General features: G+C 39.6%; 1 protein-coding gene and 1 long non-coding RNA gene across 2 annotated transcripts in view; one reads left to right on the top strand and one right to left on the bottom strand.

The window, feature by feature from the left end:
- The window catches only part of LOC113029675 (uncharacterized), a 776-nt gene extending 688 nt beyond the window's left edge, over positions 1-88 (bottom strand). The window contains exon 1 of the long non-coding RNA XR_013910594.1: positions 1-88. This exon is cut by the window's left edge and continues 45 nt beyond it. This is a non-coding gene — a long non-coding RNA (uncharacterized LOC113029675).
- LOC113026517 (PDZ domain-containing RING finger protein 4) overlaps positions 1-20,065 on the top strand; it is a 121,742-nt gene that overhangs the window by 34,340 nt on the left and 67,337 nt on the right. The gene's annotated exons all lie outside the window — the stretch shown is intronic.

The following is a 20,065-nucleotide window of genomic DNA, read 5'->3' as shown; positions in this document are numbered from 1 at the left end:
CGCCTACGTCACCACGCAGCGCACACATGCACATGAACGCACACAGACTCGGATCACACAGGTAGGAGAGTGAGATGCAAAAATGACACATTTAATCCAAAAAAAGAAAGTGTTTTGGGTGAAATTCACAAGTATTTAACACATATGTTACACATGCTTGTTGTTTTTGTCTTTGCACTAGGATGATGTCGGCGTAAATGTGCAGTCATATTCGTTGTGTTCCCACTAGTGCTTTCAGGTTGATCTCGTTGAAATGACCTTAACGCCACAACACGGCAAATCTCCGTTAACGAGCTACCGCCGATCGCCCCGTGCATGGGGCTAGACGGCCAACACGTTAACGAGCTAACTGCGCTAACACACTAGTTCCCACCCATGTAATTGAGCATTGCGTGGCACATCCAACATACTGTTTTACTTTAGTTCATGACTCGCTTACCTTCAGGGTCATACGTCACATGAAAACCAAAATAATTCCAAACGCCAGATCTGAATGTTGCAAGGAGAGCTTAACTTCTGTCTTGCTAGCTTGCCCTGCGCTCTTCCTTCTGACTATGCTGTCTGTGTTGAGCGCTCAGTGGATCTGCGCTCGACAGTGCAGCCTAGGCGGAGTAGTCGAACGCAGATTCACTGAGCGCTCAACACAGACAGCATCGTCAGAAGAAAAGTTGATAAAATAAATTAGAGAGAGAGAGAGAGGTTACGTCTTTCTTAGAAGCCGCGCAGAATTTTATGGTTCATTAAGAACAATTTTTTTTTTTTTCAACAAGCTATAGAATTCTAGAAAATTAATTATTAAATGATAAAATATACCTGTCTTTATGACCTTTGATTGGCAACATGATTGCTGAACATGCCTGTGTGTTGCGGTGGCCCCGAGAAGTCAGACTCTCTGTAGCTTCAGAAAACAGCAGCAAATTGAAAAATTCTGCAAAAACGCACAAACAAAACCAAAGTTGAGTTGAATAAGAAAAAAGAAAAAGAAAAAATGCAGCAAAAGCTGATTAAAAACCTCTAAAAAAAAAAAGCACAAGAGATATGTTTTTGCAGAGACAGTATGTTATGGAACAGCTGCAGAACTGATAAGCTAGCATTAAACGGCTAATGGTAAACATTTACCTACAGTATTACATAAATCATGCAATTAAAACACAAATTACCTGTATTACCTATAATTTTGGGGGGATGAATCCTCCGCTTCTTTTAAGCATGTTTAAGCATATCACTTCTGCATGTTGTCTCCTGAACAATAATTCTGTTGTTTTTTGTAAGAATTTTTTAACAATTTTTGTTGTGTTTTATTCAACTTCCATTATGTTTTATGTGTTTTTGCAGCATTTTTCTATTTGCTCGTGTTTTCTTAAGCTGCATTTGAACTCTTAGGCCCACCACAGTTTGTGAATGTCACATTGATTAGTGCTGCATACTGCTGCTTAACATGGTTTACTCAGTACACTTAACTGGTTAAAATAAGATGCTGTCACTGGCAGAGTGGTTGCCTTTATCATGATTAGCATTCTTGCAGTTTCATTTTAAAAGGGTGGAAGCATGTTAAACTAAAATACAATATGTATGCTTCTAGGCAATTCACATCCAGCTCAAGGAGAAATACGTCAATTGTCATTTGCTCCAGGCTTGAGCTAGTTTATTCATGATGTCACTGAGCATCCAGTTACTAAATATGTTTCTTCAATATGTGGTTTTTCACTGTGTGTTGCTTTTTGTGTGTTGCACTGGGGCGATCGTGGCTCAAGAGTTGGGAGTTCGCCTTGTAATTGGAAGGTTGCCGGTTCGAGCCCCGGCTTGGACAGTCTCAGTCGTTGTGTCCTTGGGCAAGACACTTCACCCGTTGCCTACTGGTGGTGGTCAGAGGGCCCGGTGGCGCCAGTGTTCGGCAGCCTCGCCTCTGTCAGTGCACCCCAGGGTGGCTGTGGCTACAATGTAGCTTGCCATCACCAGTGTGTGAATGTGTGCATGAATGGGTGGATGACTGGATATGTAAAGCGCTTTGGGGTCCTTAGGGACTAGTAAAGCGCTATATAAATACAGGCCATTTTAATTTGAGCTTTTCATGGTGTTTTTTGGAAGGCACAATGGTGTTTTTATGGCACATATTCTAATGCAAATACAATTTTTATTAAATTTGTGCATGAAATTTTGTATCTGAATCAGCTGTGGACTCCAGTATATATACTCAGGCTGTGGATTCAATCTAGCATATTGAAAAGCAAATCACTTAATTTCATTAGAAAGAGAAAGAGTTTTTCCCCACAGTGGAATCATTCCCCAGTTTATCCTAATGATATCACTTGACATTATCTTAACTGGGTGACTCCAACACTCTGTATGTGGTAGTTTCAAAATCGAATTATAGCTGAACTGCAGCTAACCTTAACAGAATAGGAGCATACCCAATTACATTTGTGTGAAAAATGAGACAAGCCATATTTTCAATTACATTTCAGCATAAATGGATTGTTAATCCTGTCTCCCATGCTGCCAGAAGCTGTTAATGAATTTGCTTATCCTCCAAGATACTGATGTGACTTGCCTTCACTTGGGAAAAACGCGGAAAGCAGTCTCTTTTCTTTGTCCTCATCCACAATACTTTGTCTGACTTTAATGGATGCAAATCTATTCAGAGCAAGGTTAAACAGTTTGTGTTGCTGAAGCTGCTGCTCTGTTTATGGACAAAGTTATATCAGATGATCTCATATCCTAAAGCCCCAAGCCGTGATTTTTAGTGCTCTAGCCTCCTCTGTTTGTTTTGTCTGCTTAATGATTTATTCGATTGAAAATATTTTGTCAATCACAAATATATATTTGTCCAAATAGTAACATGTAGCACAGAAGCTCTGACAGCTCTAGTATTTTTAGTAAAAAATACTAGAGGGTAAAAAAAAAAAGGTAAAAAAAAAAAAAAAGAACAGAAAGAGATGATGTTAAAGAAGTTGATGTCAATACTGGCAGACCAGCTGATGCAAATGTCTTTTATTTCAGAATTAACTGTGAGGCAACACTGACATAATGTCCCGGTGGCAGGGTTTTGCACCCATTTTTTTCATTACTAATATTTGTTCAGTTATTTTCCACTTTAATCTATTAGTTAACTGTACTTAAGATGAATCGCCTTATTTAGCTGCAGTCCAAAACCAAAAGACCAAACAAGAAAAAACAAGAAGAATTTGGAAGCCGTGTCACTAATCATTTTATGGGATTCATGTGAGTGTGGAGTTGGAGGACGTCAAACAGCTCAACCAGGGGACGCAGAGAAGGGCACAGCATTTCTTAATACAACTATGCAGTTTCTTTAAGGGGGCATAAAAGGTTTTGGTGATGGACAAACCTACTGAGTCAGCTGTAGGGAACAAATTTTTTCTTTCTTTCCAATGTTACTTAGACTTTTAAAGAGCCTAAGACTCAAATGAACAGTAGCACATTAGTAAACACATGGCACAAACTGTATATGCACTGACACAATGACAGTTTTGACTTTTGGCTTAATGCAGGATTTGAACCCACCTCACCCAGGTGAAAGTCCATTTCTTAATCCTAATGAATTAATATACTAAAAGGTTATTATTGACTTTTTTTCTCATTGGACTCAAAATATTCTCAGTTTGTTGCCGTGCAGTATAGAAATGAGAGCAAGCAAATGCCCACCCCATTGTCTACCCACCTCCCACACACATATTCACACATTTACGACACTTGGCTTGTGCTAACACTATTAATAGGCATTTTGCGTGTGTGTTTCTGTGTGTGTGTGTGTGTGTGTGTGTGTGTGTGTGTGTGTGTGTGTGTGTGTGTGTGTGTGTGTGTGTGTGTGTGTGTGTGTGTGTGTGTGTGTGTGTGTGTGTGTGTGTGTGTGTGTGTGTGTGCGCGCGCACATATTACCTTGTTACTGGTTTGAAAATGAGTTCTATTAAAACAGCTTTACAGATGCATTACATCATCAAATGTTTTTCACATCTTTGTAAACTAAGGGATTTTCTTTCCAGGTCCTGTCGAGGACCTGTCTACTCTACTTGTTTTCTTTGTTCAGATGAAAATGAAATTATCCAAACCTTCCTGGCCCAATGTGAAAAAGTAATTGCCTCCTAAAGCTAACAACTGGTTGGACCACCCTTGTCAGCAAAAACTCCAGTAAAGTGTTTGTGATAACTGGCAATGAGTCTTTCACATTGCTGTGGAGTAGTGGCCCATTTTTTCTTTGCAGAATCGTTTCAGCCACACTGGAGGGTTTTCGAGCATGATTGGCCTGTTTAAGGTCATGCCAGAGGATCTCTATCAGATTTTTAAGTCCAAACTTTGACTATTCTTATCCAAAACCTCGATTTTGTTTCTTTTGAGTCATTCAGAGCTGGAGTTTTCACATCACCGTCCTTATTTTTACACCAGAAAAGTTCAGTTTTTGTCTCATCAGTCCAGGGAATATTTTCCCAGAAGCCATGAGGCTCAAATGTGAGACGAGGCTTTGTGTTCTTTCTGGTCAGAAATGGTTTTCACCTTGGAATTCTCCCTTGGATGCCTTTTTTTCTCATTCTCTTTCATGTTGTTGGGTTATGAACACTGACCTTAACTGAATTACATTTTCACATAGGGCTAAGTAGGTTTAGAATTTTTTTACTACTACTAAATGAAATCAGAATTTAGAAAAAGCAGTTGTATTTACTCAGGTTGTCTTTGTCTGATATAAAAAAAAATGTTTGATGATCTGAAATATCTAAGTGTGACAAATATGCTATGTAGGCGTTGTTTCAGTCTGGTGTAGTGTGGGTGTATGCGTGGGTTGTGTGTCTGGAACGCTTCTGGTTCGTGCACACATATCGCACATCATGCATGTGCATACATACATACATACACACACTGGGGTGACACAGTCACCGTCATTAGACCTTCACAGGCATCTGCTCATTCCTACAATGTGACGTGATCCTTCACCTTCTACATGACAGTTGCCCATTTAGCACAGAATTTATGCCGCCCATGCCCTTTATCAATGCATTCTGCGGGCGGGGTGTGGGAAGGGGGGGCAGCTAGAGGGCGTCACTCAGCGTCCTGACTTTGATTTGTGTTACTGCTTTTACGCAACCAGGCATTGCAGTGACATGTTGGGCTTTTGAGAAACTCTGATGGATGCACGAGTAATGCAGATTCTCTGTGTATGCATTAGATTACATTCTAATATATCCCGGTGGAGTGACAGTGTCCACGTTATCAGAGCCCTGTCAGTTACAGTTTCAGGAAAAACTATTCTAACATGAGGAGTGCAGACCAACCTAATTATTTGTTTTATTTTTAGATTTAAAATATAGTCTGGCTAATAATGGACTGCAGAGAACAATACTTGTAGGGGCCGATATTATTAGAGTTAAAAATATGTATCTTTTTTCTTAATGTTGCGTAAGATTTGTTTTGATTAATATTAAGAATCCCAGAAATATTTGTTTTAAATAGTTAAGAATAAAGTAAGTTTCTTATTGGGTGAGACAAAGAATCTAATAGTGTCACTACTATAATTGTATTTATTTTATTTTTTCTATAATAGTTTCTTTAAAATAAAATGGGCCATTATATGTGTCAGTATCAGTTTAGCTGCAATATACAAATATCACAATTATTTGTGAAAGTTGTCTGTCAGAAGTTTTGCAAAAGAGCTGTTTGTTGGACACTGCTTCATTTCTAATTTAATCTACTGCAGTGTCTTATCCAAAATAAACTAAAGAGTACATCAGTGACATTGTACCATCATCCAAAGTCCTACCTTTAAATTGTTTTGAAAGGTGAAGCATTACTTCCTGTATAGTCTCCTTCAGTATTTGGACCTGAATTTTCAAGTTTCCTCGGCCTACAGTCTCATCCAACATGTCAGTGTACACTGCCTCTGCTGTGGCTTTGGGGAATATCCCTGTGAACTGATGATAGTTTCCCCCCTCTATGCATATGAGACACCAACAACAGCATATTCAGCTGTTAAGTTGAAGGCTTCTTGGAAGTAATTGATGTCTGCAGGAATACTGGTGCTGCAGTTCCCAAACAGTGCATCTGTTCCAAATTTATACTGCATAACAGCATTTTTTCCCCCATGTCCTGAAGTCAGTAGATCCAGCAGAGAGGTCCTTCCTTCATGAATCCTGCTGCTGGCACTTTACAACTTCACTGTCAACTCTGTAAAGTTTTTCAAACACTGTGGAAAACATACACAAAGTGTTTATTTGACTTTGTAATCTCTATTAGAACCAAGTTTAAAACAAAGTGGATTGCATTGTGCATACAGTGCATTCTGCCTTTTGTATGCTGGAATGTTGCTCTTTCTAAGTCTTAGACTTAAATTGTCCTGACATTTCTCCTCAAGTGGTTTTATTCCCATGTTTTCAGTTGCTTCTCTAGTTGTTTACTCGGCGTTATGGAATGAAACGCGCCTTAATTTTTCACATCGGTGGTTTTGTCACTCAAAACAGAGAATCGTGAAATCCCCAACAGTTTCTTCTGGATGGTTTGTTTCATATAAACAGTAAATGTGTTAAAAAAATTATTTTTTGCCCTATTAGAAACAGATCTTTACTTTTCTTTCATTACTTCAAAATGAGACCTATTGATACTATAATATTGGCCTTGAAATTCCACCAACTGCAAGAAATTTCTCGTGTTTGCCTAAAGCTGACACAAAGCTGACTTTTTTTTTTTTTCTTTTTGCCTGTCCCGTTTGGCTCTTTTGCCATCAGAATTGTTGTCTAAAGGCAAAGAAAGATGCCCAACGGATTTACTTTACCAAATTGACCATCCCAGCCTTGCCGTAATGGTCCATTTGATTCACCTTTTATTGTTTATTTTATTTTCACTTACTGAATATGGGACAGACTTGACTGGGGGAAAGAAGGGGAGAAAGAAAGAGGGAAAGAGAAACAGCTGAGAAGAGGGACGGGGGAGAAGGGCAAAAACCAAAAACCAACAGAATGAGCAGGAAAAAAAAAAAGCATATATCAATCACCTGGGTCACCTGCTGAGAAAGAAAAAAGAAAACAAGCAGAAGAGAACAAATAGAATAAACAACATCACAATGATATATGGGAATATGACAGTAAATACTAAATATTAAACATTATTGTGCAGCACATAAGATCAACAGAACACAGTGTGCTTTGAGGTAGGAGCCAAAAAGGGTGTAGTTTGTGGGTGTGATCACCCGTGTGTACACCTGTGAGCATGGACGCGCTTGTTTTTTGTTTTTTAAAAGGTTCCTTCATGTAATGATCTGCTAGAGGGTGTGGGGGGGCCACAGCCCCGTCCTCCAGGGCATGAAGCAGGTATGGAGGAGATCAAAACTCCAGACATCCAGAGGCCCCCAGAACACAAGAGACCAAGGAAGACCAACAGAGGGGCAGCCGCGCCACTGTCCCAGAAAGAGCTGAGGAGAGTCCCAGATGAGGGCTCACTCAGCAGCCGCGGAGCAGAAGCCAGGGGGGGGTTGCAGTGACGCGCCCGTGAGCTCCGCCAGCAGCCAGCTGTGCCTGAGTGACCGAGCCCCAGGCCGAGAGGCCGGGGGCACCCCGCCTCCGAAGTGGCCCGAGCAAGCCCCAGGCTCCAGGCCCCGATAAGCGGCCGCCAAGGAGTGAGCCGGTGTGTACCTGGACGCCCATGTTTACCTTCAATTGGGTCAGTTCAGCCTGGAACATGAGCTGGTCATGTAGAGCGTAGTGGTACCATCAGCATATTATGGGTAGGCTAAGCTTTAGTTGCTAAAGGAAAGTCAGGCAAGTGCTCACATATTAAGTTGCAGTTGAAGAGCTCAGGAGCTGCACAATTGCCTTGACGAACATGATTTATAAAGAACCAATCCAAATCTTTACCGCTGACATGAACACCGGTAAAGTTGCTGAAAGAGGGACATCGATTGACTCTTGGGACACTTTCCAAGAGTCACTCATGTTTTCCAGGTGAAACCTGATTGACTTTGTGTAGATGATGCAAAGGGGACTGTCCTTCCAGAACTTTCTAGACTTCTCAGTTATCCGATAGAGAGCTGATGTGTGATCTGCTATAAAACCATCCTGCTGGTTAAGGGTCCATGGAAACAGCTTTCATCACTTTCATAACTAAATTCTGGCATAAATTGGTCAGTCACAAAGTATTTCATGTTCTTTTAAGGTAATGTCTGTTAATGTCCACGTTTCCTTTTTAGATAAAAAAAAAAAAAAGCTGATGTTACATTAGGGTCACTATTTGGTTACTAGATGTTCCTTAATAGTCGCTGTCCATGTCAGTATTTAAGGGATTTTTTTCTAGTGCATGTTAACTGAGGCTAAGCACATCTTGTGAAATAGTGAACAGAAATTATTGGTTATGAATTTGTTTGAATGTGTTGTTGCTTCTTTTTGAATTTAAAAATGTCATTATTCACGGACAGCGTCTGTTTGATAGGATTTGGAGATGAAAAGTGAAATGAAAACAAACACCTGGTGAGGACTTTTTATTTTCTTATCACTGCCGCCTGAATTCTGTGGGGACATTAAAGCACTTTATATTGCTTAAACACATTTTCAGTATTTCTCTGGTGGCCCGAGAACCTTCCAAATATCCCAAAACAAAAAACAGCTTTTGAATAATTGAATAGACTTCCAAGAGGCGGTCACTTTTTTTTTGATGCCATTCAAAACGTTCACCTTACTTACCCTTAGCGGATCAGTTCACCCCTTGCAGCATAAATGCATACTCTGTATTCCAACTTTATTCTTCTGGCATAGACACACATGTGTCCACAAAACACATTTTTGTATGCAAAGTATTTTAGGTGTGTATAAACCACCACCACTTGTCTTTTGAACCACTATAGAAAAACCTCATTAATTAAAGTGATCAATTTCCTAAATCGAAGATTGACTTAAGTATGCTAAGTATATAAAATGTTGTGGAAAATGTTTAAGCTCAGGCCAGTCATATTTATGGTTAGTAGCTTTCTATTTGCATAAATTAGATCCTTGAACATCAGGTTTATAATGCTATGATAATGTGTTGTAATTAACCATGGCACATAAAAGCTGTACTGTCATATGCTAATGAGCAGCTTGTGGCTCTATTGCCACAGCAAAATAGTTTAGTGGACTAAATTGCTCAGTTTTGCGTACATTTTCAAGAAGTTTTCGCTTAATAACCATCTTTGCTTAATGACTTTTTGGTGGTATGTTGTTTCCTTTTAGCTTTGCAAAGTTTAAACTAGCTTGTGTTGAAAATCATGCATGACTTTCAAAGGTAGAGTTTATAGGTTGAATGAGTTAATGTCATATAAACCCGTCTTTTTCTTTCCCTCCCTCCATCTGTTTGGAGTCCTTTTCACCTCTTGTCTGCAGGGGAGAGAGTGTGAATGGTAATAAAGACTGATGATCATCGCAGGCTAACGCTGACATTACCCAGCCTCTGATAGAGGAAGCCATTCAAGGGTGTTATCAGAGCCAGCTGTGAGGGCTGAGGTATGCATAATACATGGGCAGTAACCCAGACACTGTGTGGAGACCCTCACAGTAGGGTGATTGCCAATGGACAGTCTTTGTACACTGGTGATGGGTGACTGTCATCACAGTGTGCTCCCAACCTATAGTCTCACCACACCCCAAACCTGTCGAGACACGCATACAGAAACATACGCACTAGAATTCCAGCATCTCAGCTATAGAATAGAAAAATAAATCTATTACTTATGTCTAATTTGGTACTTGCAGGGATTTTTTTTATTTTAAAAGAGAAAAGTTGAGTCATAGAATTGATAATAGTGTCATGTGAAAAAGGACATTTTCACAGGTCTTCAAGTCCAACTCTCCAAAGGTCCTGCCACAGCATTTCAGTTAAGCTGAGGTCTCGACTTTGTCTGGGCCGTTGCATCACCTTGAGTTTTGCCATTCTGTTGTAGATGTGCTTCTGTCATTCTGTGTACATGATGCTCTCCCATCCCGTATTGTTAAGGATTGTTTCAGTGTAATTGGACCTTGTTTATTGTCCATATTGAACTTCTCCTTGCTTTCTGGCTATGTACCTTCAGCTCTCAAGCATGCCATAATCCAACCTGTTCTAAAAAAAAAAGGAACCTTGAGCTTAGTGATTTTGCCAATTTTAGGCCAATTTCTAAGCTTCCCTTTCTGGCTAAAATACTTGAGAAGGTGGTTCTGCTCCAACTGCAGACCTACCTTGATGAGAATAATATAAATGATAAATTTCAATCGGCCTTCAAACAACATCACAGCACAGAATCAGCATTGCTTCGTGTTTTCAATGATCTCCTACTAATGGCTGACAACGGACGCCCCTCAGTCTTAGTGCTTTTGGATCTATCATCGGCATTTGACATGGTTGACCATAATATCTTATTAGCGAGACTTGAGCACACTGTAGGCATCAAGGGCGCTGCCCTGGATTGGTTTAAATCCTATCTCTCCAATCGGCTCTCTACGGTACATCTGGCTACATCCTCTTCCTCGGCTGTACCTGTTTGCTGTGGTGTCCCCCAGGGATCTGTGCTGGGCCCTACCCTTTTCTCATTATACCTGCTTCCTTTAAGTGCCATCTTTGAGAAATACCATATTGCTTATCACTATTATGCAGATGATATCCAGCTCTATTTTGAGCTAAACGACGATCTTGCTCTGTCTCTGAATGGCCTCCGAGAATGCATGTCTGAGGCCAAGAAGTGGTTGTTGTCGAATTCTCTTATCCTTAATGAGAAGAAAACCGAGATTATGATTTTTGGTAGTAATGCCCTTCGTGCCAAACTCCGGGATGCCTTTGGTTTTCTTAGTTGTTCTCTCTCTGATACTGTCAGGAATCTGGGTGTCTTATTTGACAGCTCCTTTTCACTTGACAAACAAGTGTCTGCTGTTGTCAGATCTAGTTTCTACCAGCTTCGTCTTATCTCTAAGGCTAGGCGCTATATCCCGCATAAAGATCTCGAAAAGCTCATCCACGCCTTTGTAACGTCGAGGCTAGACTACTGTAATTCACTTTATTGTGGTCTCCACTCTTCCCTTTTACAGAGATTACAGACAGTTCAGAATGCTGCAGCTCGCATTCTAACTAAAACCAGCAAGTTTGCCCACATTACTCCTGTCCTTGCCGATCTGCACTGGTTGCCTGTCAAATATCGTATTCAATTTAAAATTTTGTTGTTTACTTTTAAAATTACTAACAACACTGCACCCAGCTACCTTAAGGACCTTTTAAACCCTTATGCTCCTGCTAGGGCTTTAAGGTCATCGTCACAGTTACTGCTGGCTCAGCCCAGATCTTGACTTAAGACTAGAGGTGATCGATCGTTTGCTCTTGTCGCACCTGTGCTGTGGAACAATCTCCCGATTGGCATCCGGGCATCTGATTCTATTCATTCTTTTAAATCACAGCTTAAAACATATCTTTTTAAACTTGCCTTCTCCACCTTTTAATTGCTGGTTTGTTTGTTTGTTTGTTTGTTTGGTTGCTGTGACCTATTGACCTCTTGTATTAATTCCCTCCTATCTTTCTATTGGTGTCTTTTATTATGGTGGTACAGCTTTTATCGTGCTATTACCCATGTGCTGTAGTCATTCTTACTGGTAGCTTTTATCTATGAACATAACTCGTTATTTTTATTTATCCGTTATCAATGTTTGAACCTTTTATTGTTTTATGTAAAGCACTTTGGTATGCCCAAGGCTTTTAAATGTGCTCTATAAATAAAGATTGTTGTTGTTGTTGTTTGGGATCATTGCCCTGATGACCCATTTTCAGCCAAGCTTTAGCTGTCGGGCAGATGCCTCATGTTTGAGTGAATACTTTAGTGTACAGAGAAGTTCATGGTGGACTTAATGACTGTAAAGTGCCCAGGTCATGTGACTGCAAAGCAAGTCCAAATCATAACCCTTCCACCAATGTGCTTGGAAGTCTATACGAGGTGTTTGTGCTGATATGCTGTGGTTGGTTTTCACAAAACTCGGCACTAATCATTATGAAACATCTCCAAACAGCTCCACTTTGGTCTTGTCTGTCCAAAGGACGATGTTCCTTCACAGTCCTTCACAGAGTCCTGTGAACACTTCCTTTTTACTTATACCTACAGTATGTGTAAGTAAACACGTGATGTTTAGATTTACAGCAATATCATAGTTGCCCCTGATCACCTGATTGAATAATTGCTTATTTATTGAATCTCTTCAGCCCAGGGAGTGCATGTTATAAACATGAGAAATGTAAACATTAAAAACAGTTAAATACCCAATTTGTGGATGCCTCAGTAATTAAAAGTGAAGAAAACATACCCTAAATCATATATTAACACTACTAAAGTTACACAGGTGAGTTGAAATGTTATGTAGTGTAATGTTAGCATTAACTCCAGTTTTACATCTTTAGAGTTGCCATCACAATCTGTCAATCAACGTTCAAAAGAAAATTAGTGTGGTATCATATCTAAAGCTAATATTGGTATAAGGTGTTAGTAGGGATACTATCTAAAGGAATAATGACAATAGGAGTTGTGATGATAATTCAAGCATAGAAGCAATAAAGACGTTGTTCATGTACATGCATCACATACAAATGACTAACAAACACAAAGGCAGTTGTATTTAAAGGACTTGTGGTGTTATATTCTTTGACAAAAACGAAGAAGAAAAAAGAATAAAGCAAGCCTTTTAATAACAAGTTAAAATATTACATTTCCCATGTGTGAAACAAAAAAAAAAACCAAAAACGTACCAAGTTTTCCATCTCAATATTTTGAGTACCCTGCACTGAGAGCTCTCAACCTCCAACACTACTTCTAAAGGCTGGAGTAGTGAACTGGGACGAGTGATATTCAAATCAAAGCTGCTTGAGTGCAAAATGGAAATGAGGTCTAGTCATTGACAGGAATTTATAACCAGGCTGACGTATCACACGCTTGGTGATATCCAGCAAATTTCCAACATTTGAACACATGGGTGATGAGGGACTAGGAATGGTTAATGAAGTGTGACAGTATGGCTCTGTGACATGTAAACATTACATGTTAGTTGTTCTTTCCAAAGATTGCAACCACAGAGATTTTCCTTATAAATGAAATTAAATGGTAGTCAGGATTTGTTCATCCAATTAAGGCAATAAACATCTGTACATACAGTTACAAATGACTATAGATGAGTAATGAGGAATGATTGTACTTTACTCTAGTGGGTTCAGTTTAAATTAACTTGTCCGATGATGGCCATCCACAGAGGAAGACAAAAGTGTTTATAGCTGTGAACAAAAACAATCAAAGGTAAGTGCTGCTGCCACAGGCTTACACACGTATGTAAAGGAAAACCACAAAGGGAAAGCACACTTTCACACAGCTGGTCCACTGCTGTGATGTGGGTGTGACTGTCACGACTGTTACTTCAGGAAGTTATAGAAATCCTTAGAAAATATCTATCCACATTCTAGCTCTGGAAAAGTGTGAGTGCAGAAGCTTTAGATCTTGATGATAAAGCACTTCCTTTGTAATATACCGCCACCTTATGTTACAGTGAGACCTCATGGGATTGCGAGATTGTGTTTTCACTCCTTCTCTTCTTGGGTGTTTACTTTCCCATTGCTTTTTATGTCTTTTTCCTGTATTTTTCAGAGCCTTTTTTTGTTTTTCTTACTCTTTTTTTCTTGGTATGTCAACAGCAATTGCCAAACTTTTTTATAAAGCATTTAACGCTGACTTTGATCTGCAGACTTTGTGATTTGGACATTTCTCCTACAGCTTGTTTGCTAATTCAAAGTAAATAACTTTGGAAGGTTTGTTTGTTTGTCCATTTTGACCCCCATTAGCGACTCTGTTGTAACAGTAGCATCTCTTCCTGGGGCCTCCATTAATAATTTAACAATACTTTTGATTGGAGAGAGTCTGGCGATTTGTTTAAACTAGTCATTAGGGCAAAAATATGATCTAGTGTATGTGATATTCTAGTAAATGATAATATGATTATTTACTTGTCGACTTTGAAACATCAGGCATATTTAAATTGGGATCAGGGATTTTTAAATATGGAGGGATTAGTTGGGCATTTGGAGAAGGGTCAGAGCTTCTCTGCAGTGAATTTACTGTATAACAGAAGATAAAATGAGAGCAACATCTACCATATGTGATGTGGTACAATAATCGTTTTATCTTGATAAAAGATAGTTTTCATATTAGCTGAATGCTAAACTATAGTCAGAAATAAAATGTGATTTATTGCACAACTTTGAAATCAGTAACACAAATGAATATTGCACTGACATAATCTGTCCTCTAACAGAAAAAAAAACCATTTGCTACAGTGCAGTCATGTGTTGCAGTCAAACTATGTATGATTGTAGTCACGTGTTTACATACACTAATCACTGGTATGACTGTCATGGTAATTTTGGGCTTTTATGATTTCCTTGAACTGTTTTTTTGCCAGAGTGGAGTGATTATATAGCATGCATCTTTAATGGCTTTAAAAAGCAAGAAATGGGAGCACAAATCTGAAATTATTTTAGATTTTCTCCAGTCAAGACAGGGTTGAAAGTACACAGTCAAAAGTTTACATACCCACCCACTAATATTTGATTTAATGTCCCTTAGCTGCATCTCAACCAAATGTTTTTGATAGACATTAACAAGTTTCTGGCACAATTCTGGTTCCACTCTTTGAACACTCTTCTTGGCAGAATGGTAGAGTACAATTAAATTGGTTGATTTCCTGGCTTGGATCTGGTTTTTAAGTATAGACCACAGATTTTTATTAGGTTTAAAGTCAAGGGTTTGAGAAGGCCATTGCAGAAACTTAAGCCAGTTTTATCCATTCCAAAACCAGTTTTGATGTGTTGTGCACCCAATTCTTGTTTTGTAAAATCTTTTAAGTTGTATGCTATATAATCATTTCACTCTGGGAAAAGAGCAATTCAAAGAAATCATCCATCCATTCATTCGCATCCGCTTATCCTTTTCATGGTCGCGGGGGGCACCGGAGCCTATCCCAGCTGTCATAGGGCGAGAGGCAGGGTACACCCTGGACAGGTCGCCAGTCTGTCGCAGGGCCAACACACAGAGACAGACAACCATTTGCTCTCACATTCACTCGCACATTCACACCTATGGACAATTTGGATTTCAAAGAAATCATTAAGCCCAAAATTACCATGACATTAATGATGGGTATTTGCAAACCTCTGATCTCGTTTATTATGAAAAGGAAAATTTGCAATGATGTGAAGTTTGATTTTTGTTTGTATACGTTCTCAGTCTAGTTCTTAAATCAGGTTCAGTCCATCCTCAAACCTCTCAATTCTTAAGTGTCATATTCAACAGGCCAACCTGGGTTAAGACTTCAGGATGAGGGACCTTTACTTATCGTCATTTGAACTTGAAGTGACTTGTATAAAAAACCCCAAGTACATTACATGCTTAAAGCAACACAAAGAGTAAAGAATCCTGCTATATCATTTCCTTTGTAGTAAGATGTGTATCGGACAAATGTATGCTCAATGTACCAAAAGATCCATAGTCCTTGGCTGTTTTGTTATTCACATCTTCGTCAGTGCTCACTTGTCTGGAAAGCGTACTGCTAACATATTTCAGCAACTCTGAAAGGGTAATAATGCCCAGCTTCGGTGACAGTTGTTCTCAAGAATGATGGTATGTAATATCAGGTTTCAGCAGGACTTAAAAGGGGAATTTGTTACTATTATTGGCCATTGTGAAAATGAGTCTCTCGCTGAAGCCCTGGCACATTTAGGTTCTTTCAGGGAAACCATTCAACAGTGAAACTGTGCAGCAGACTGAAGAATAAAACTCTGTAGAGGGAAATGTCACCTGAAATGTCTTTCCAGACAAGATAGTAAGGGAGAGATAGACAGAGGAAAAAAGGATGAAAGGCTTTCTCCAAAACTGAATGTGCTGTCTGAGATGCCTTTGTTGCTCAGGACGCCATTGGACCCAGAGGGCAGGGTCATGCATCACTAGATAAGAGGGTCATATGTAGTTGAAGTTAACCTCGGGGTGAAATTGTCCAGATGGACTGCTCCCCAAGAAAATCTTCTTTCTTTTAGCGTATCAATTAGCTGGCATTAACACTTCAGTGACCACCCTAAAGACAAGTCTGGTGAAGGTTTTATTGAGCTCCTGTCTTCACTGATTGATTCCAGATTTCTGCTCACCCAAAGAAACATACTTTTCGTTTATGGCTTATCACTCAGGCTGCACTCAGTGATTTGTTGTAGTGAAATAATTTGACTTTTTTCTGCTTAATTGTTTAGACTGTTGAATGTTAGAACATTGTAAAACACGTCTTTCCTTGGGGGCAAGGCGATGTCTTCAAATGTCATGAGTATGAATTTAAACTGTAATTATTGATCTCCTATTTAACAGTGGCAGAATGGGATCTTTAATTCGAGAAATAAATCTTAATTTGATAACCAGGCACACATATTGGCAAACACTGAAATTCTCAGCGTGTTCCCAGTTGTATCAAGATGTCCTGTTGAAGTTATATGGTGGCAAGAATGTACAATGCTCAATTTCAAAGTTTAAACATTTAGATTTTACAAAAGTATACAATATATTTACAACAGGTTTTACTCCAAAGATAATGTGCCATTCTGCATGTTACCGATCACTAAACATGACAGAGGGTTGTCAGAAAATTGAGGTCAAGGGTGCCCATCCTCTTCTGAAGGTCACCAGATGGAGGAAAATGACCCAGAATTGTGGCAGCCTGTAATCATTTTTATTAATTCTGTATGAACTGTTACCAGGAAAACACATGTGACTTATTGATTTCATAAAGCAGTGTGTAATGACAGCTCGCAAGCAACAAACTGCAGATCCCTTGACCGAGGCACGCTGTCATCTAGAAGGAAAGATGCTGAATAGAAACCTTTCCACAATTCTCAATCTCCTAATGCTCCAAGGATACACAATTTCATATGACCTTAATAGAAATTTTATCTTGCCACCGCCGTGGTGTGGTAGCATCATTTACTGAGCTCTGTATTACCGGTGCCTACAGATATATCTCACACCTGTAGCAAAAACTTTGTAAAATCAGGGAAATAAAACATTAAATATTCAATGGATGACATCTTTTCATTGCAAGACACAACACACAGTGCAGGATTAAACACAGGAAAACTGAAGTTCAGAGTCTAATATAACCATCACAGTCTGTCTTGATAAATCAACATTAGGCTGCTGTGGCCTTACTCTCAATGGATCCCAGAGTGTGTTGTAAAGTCAGCCGTGCGGTCGCCCCTCACTCATTGCACCCATACTAGGAACCAACTGCATGAAGAGGTTCATTACCTCGTCGCCATCGCTTCCCCTCCTCCACTAGCAGCTCTACACTGCTGAGAAAAACACCAGCAGGAATTACATGAAAACCTCTGCTAAAACCAAACCCCAGTTCACAAGCTGCAGGTGAACAGTTAGAGTACGGGTAAGATGCTTTTCACTGGGAATAACACTGAGTTTGGCTCTTTCTAGTCAGTAATTGGATTGTTTTTTTCCAATGCTTAGTTTGACAGAAAGGACTTATTAAAACAGTCCTTTTTGTGTATTTATTTATTCTTGTTTGTGTCTGCATCATCTACCTTGTTAAATGTGTTTATCCCCTGCTAACCTCACAATAGCCTACATTTAATTAAAATAGTTATTTAGCAATTCAGTAACAGCATTAGCTCAAGTATCTCTTTTTTAATGGACTAATTGAGAATCGGAGCTCATATGTGCATTCGATGAATCTGTGGAAAGGCGTGTGGGTACTTGACAGGTGGGCTCATAATGTGTGGCCCCTTAGGGGGTACAAAGACATGTGAAGTTGTTGCTGTAATTGCTCATGCGGGGAGCCGACTTTCCCTTTTGTCTGCACAGGTTCATCAGAGACGGTGGGAGGTCTTCCTTTCTTTGCTTGTGGTGATAGCTTGATGGTCAAGTCAATGTTCTTTGTTTTTTACTGCCCTATTCTGCACCTGAAGTTTGTGAAGGAGCAATAAATATGTGATTTTGCTCATGAATAGTGTATACATATGATTTCATTGTGAATAACAATAGCACGGTTCTGCATATGTTGTTTATCCGTGTGTGATTTATGTTTGTGCAAGGCCGTGTGTGTGTTTCTGTGCAGTGCTTTAGCTCTAACATCTGGCACCAGGGTGATTGGTGTGGTGAGCCTTCAGGCCTTTTCATAGTTGATAGATGACACCTATCACAACCTGTCAGCAGGGACCGAGCCAGCCAACTAGCCAACCAGCAGCTCTCCTTCGTCTTCTCCCTCAGTTTTTACTGCAGAGAGAGATGAAGTGATGGTGGGAGCAAACGACTGACTCATTGCTATTTATGAATATAAAGATGTGTGCAGTGTTGTAATACTTGGCAGGATTAAAACACCAAAATTACAGTGTATTGAAAAATGCTTCCCTCCCCAACTAAGTTGTCAGTAAGTCATATGATTGAACAATACAGGAAATCCACAGAAATAAGATTTCAGTTGTCTAGACAGCGGTTTATTTTACAGACCCACCAGTTTGTGTGTTATTACATGCTATTATATGTAAATCAGCATCGGAGTGAATGTAAATTAGAAATCCATATTTTTTTTTTTGTTCTCCAGATGAGCTGTTTCACTGTTTTTCTAGGAACATGCTGTGTTTTAGCATCTTCCTACCAACCAGCTTTTCTCCTGACTCTGTGGGCTGAGACAATCGTTACAACCCCTTTGTTGAATAATTTTCCTTCATTTAAAGCCTTTGTCTTTCATATTTTATTTCTTTGCTATCATTATCAGAGGTGGTAATGGAGGAAGCCATTGTGTAATGAACTCCCTACCAAATTATGCTCTGTCTACAGATTTGATCGACTGATCTACTTGCTTTTCTAACACTGATTACTATTAGCTGGTTAGTGCTTTGCATGCTCATGACTGCTTTTGTCAACTGTTGAAGATCAGGGTCTGGCTACAGGCCTCGAGTCAGCATTCACTTAGCTTTAAAATTACTCTGTTTATTTTGGCTAGCTTAGCATTAGCATGCTGTCTGTGCAGATGCTAAGAGCCTGAATTGTGTTGGCATTATAATGTTACGGGCTTGGGTGCAGTTCTTTTGGCGTTTTTGTGTAATAATTTTTAAAATAATGCTCATATCTCCACTCCTGAAAAGCTGAATCACTGCTGATTGTAGCGCAACTGCGCGGGAAGAAAAGGTTTGTTTGGTGTTCTTTCTATTCACCTGGGATGCAGATAAATGAAGAGTCTTTGTAAAAGAGCTAATGACATAATTGTAAGCATTATGCAATTACTAAATTTATTAGAGTAGCATGTTACATTGGTGAAAAATGTATTGTGTTTATAGTAACATGTTACTTTGCAGGGCACCTAGCACTGACATTTACTTAGAAAAGGTTCAGAGTAAATGATTGACAGACACACACCATTTGGATATTTAAAAGAAAACCCTTGGGCTTCAGTTTGAATGCAATCACCTGTACTCTCTGAAGCAGATACACAGCACACACTAAACCAGATCCAGTCAGCTAAAGCCCACGTGTTAATGGATTAACCAGCAAGGCCTGGATGAGGTTTGACAAAGTGCCGGCTCAGGCCCACAGTGGCTTTCCTTGTGCCTGATGATAATTGATGGATGAGTGTAGTGCAGGACACTGACAGCCTGGTTGCCTGGCCTTTACCCTCCACCAGCTCAACTCTTACATGTGTGAAATAGCCAATTACTCTGATGCGTATTGAAAGTAATAAGCTGATGAGCAAATGGCTACTGTGGGACACTGGAGAGCCTTGTAAATGAAAAAAGAATAAGATAAAGTTCTGCAAACAGCTGCCACCTCCCCAGCTGGGTCTGCTGGATACTGTGCACACACATGGTAAGATAGGGTCAACTAGGTATTTTCTTCCTCTTACCATGATATCCCCGTGCTGTATTGACTTAAAGTTTATGATCCATGATACAATCACATTGCACAGGAGCTAATTTACAGAAATAAATCCTCTTTTTAGAGGCTGTTAAATGGATAATGGAAACAGCAGCAGCCATACTTTCTCTGGGAACCATTACATGCCAT

Source organism: Astatotilapia calliptera, chromosome 7 (assembly GCF_964374335.1).
Source record: "Astatotilapia calliptera chromosome 7, fAstCal68.1, whole genome shotgun sequence".
NCBI classification, from domain to species: domain Eukaryota; kingdom Metazoa; phylum Chordata; class Actinopteri; order Cichliformes; family Cichlidae; genus Astatotilapia; species Astatotilapia calliptera.
This window is presented reverse-complemented; position numbering and strand designations above follow the sequence as displayed.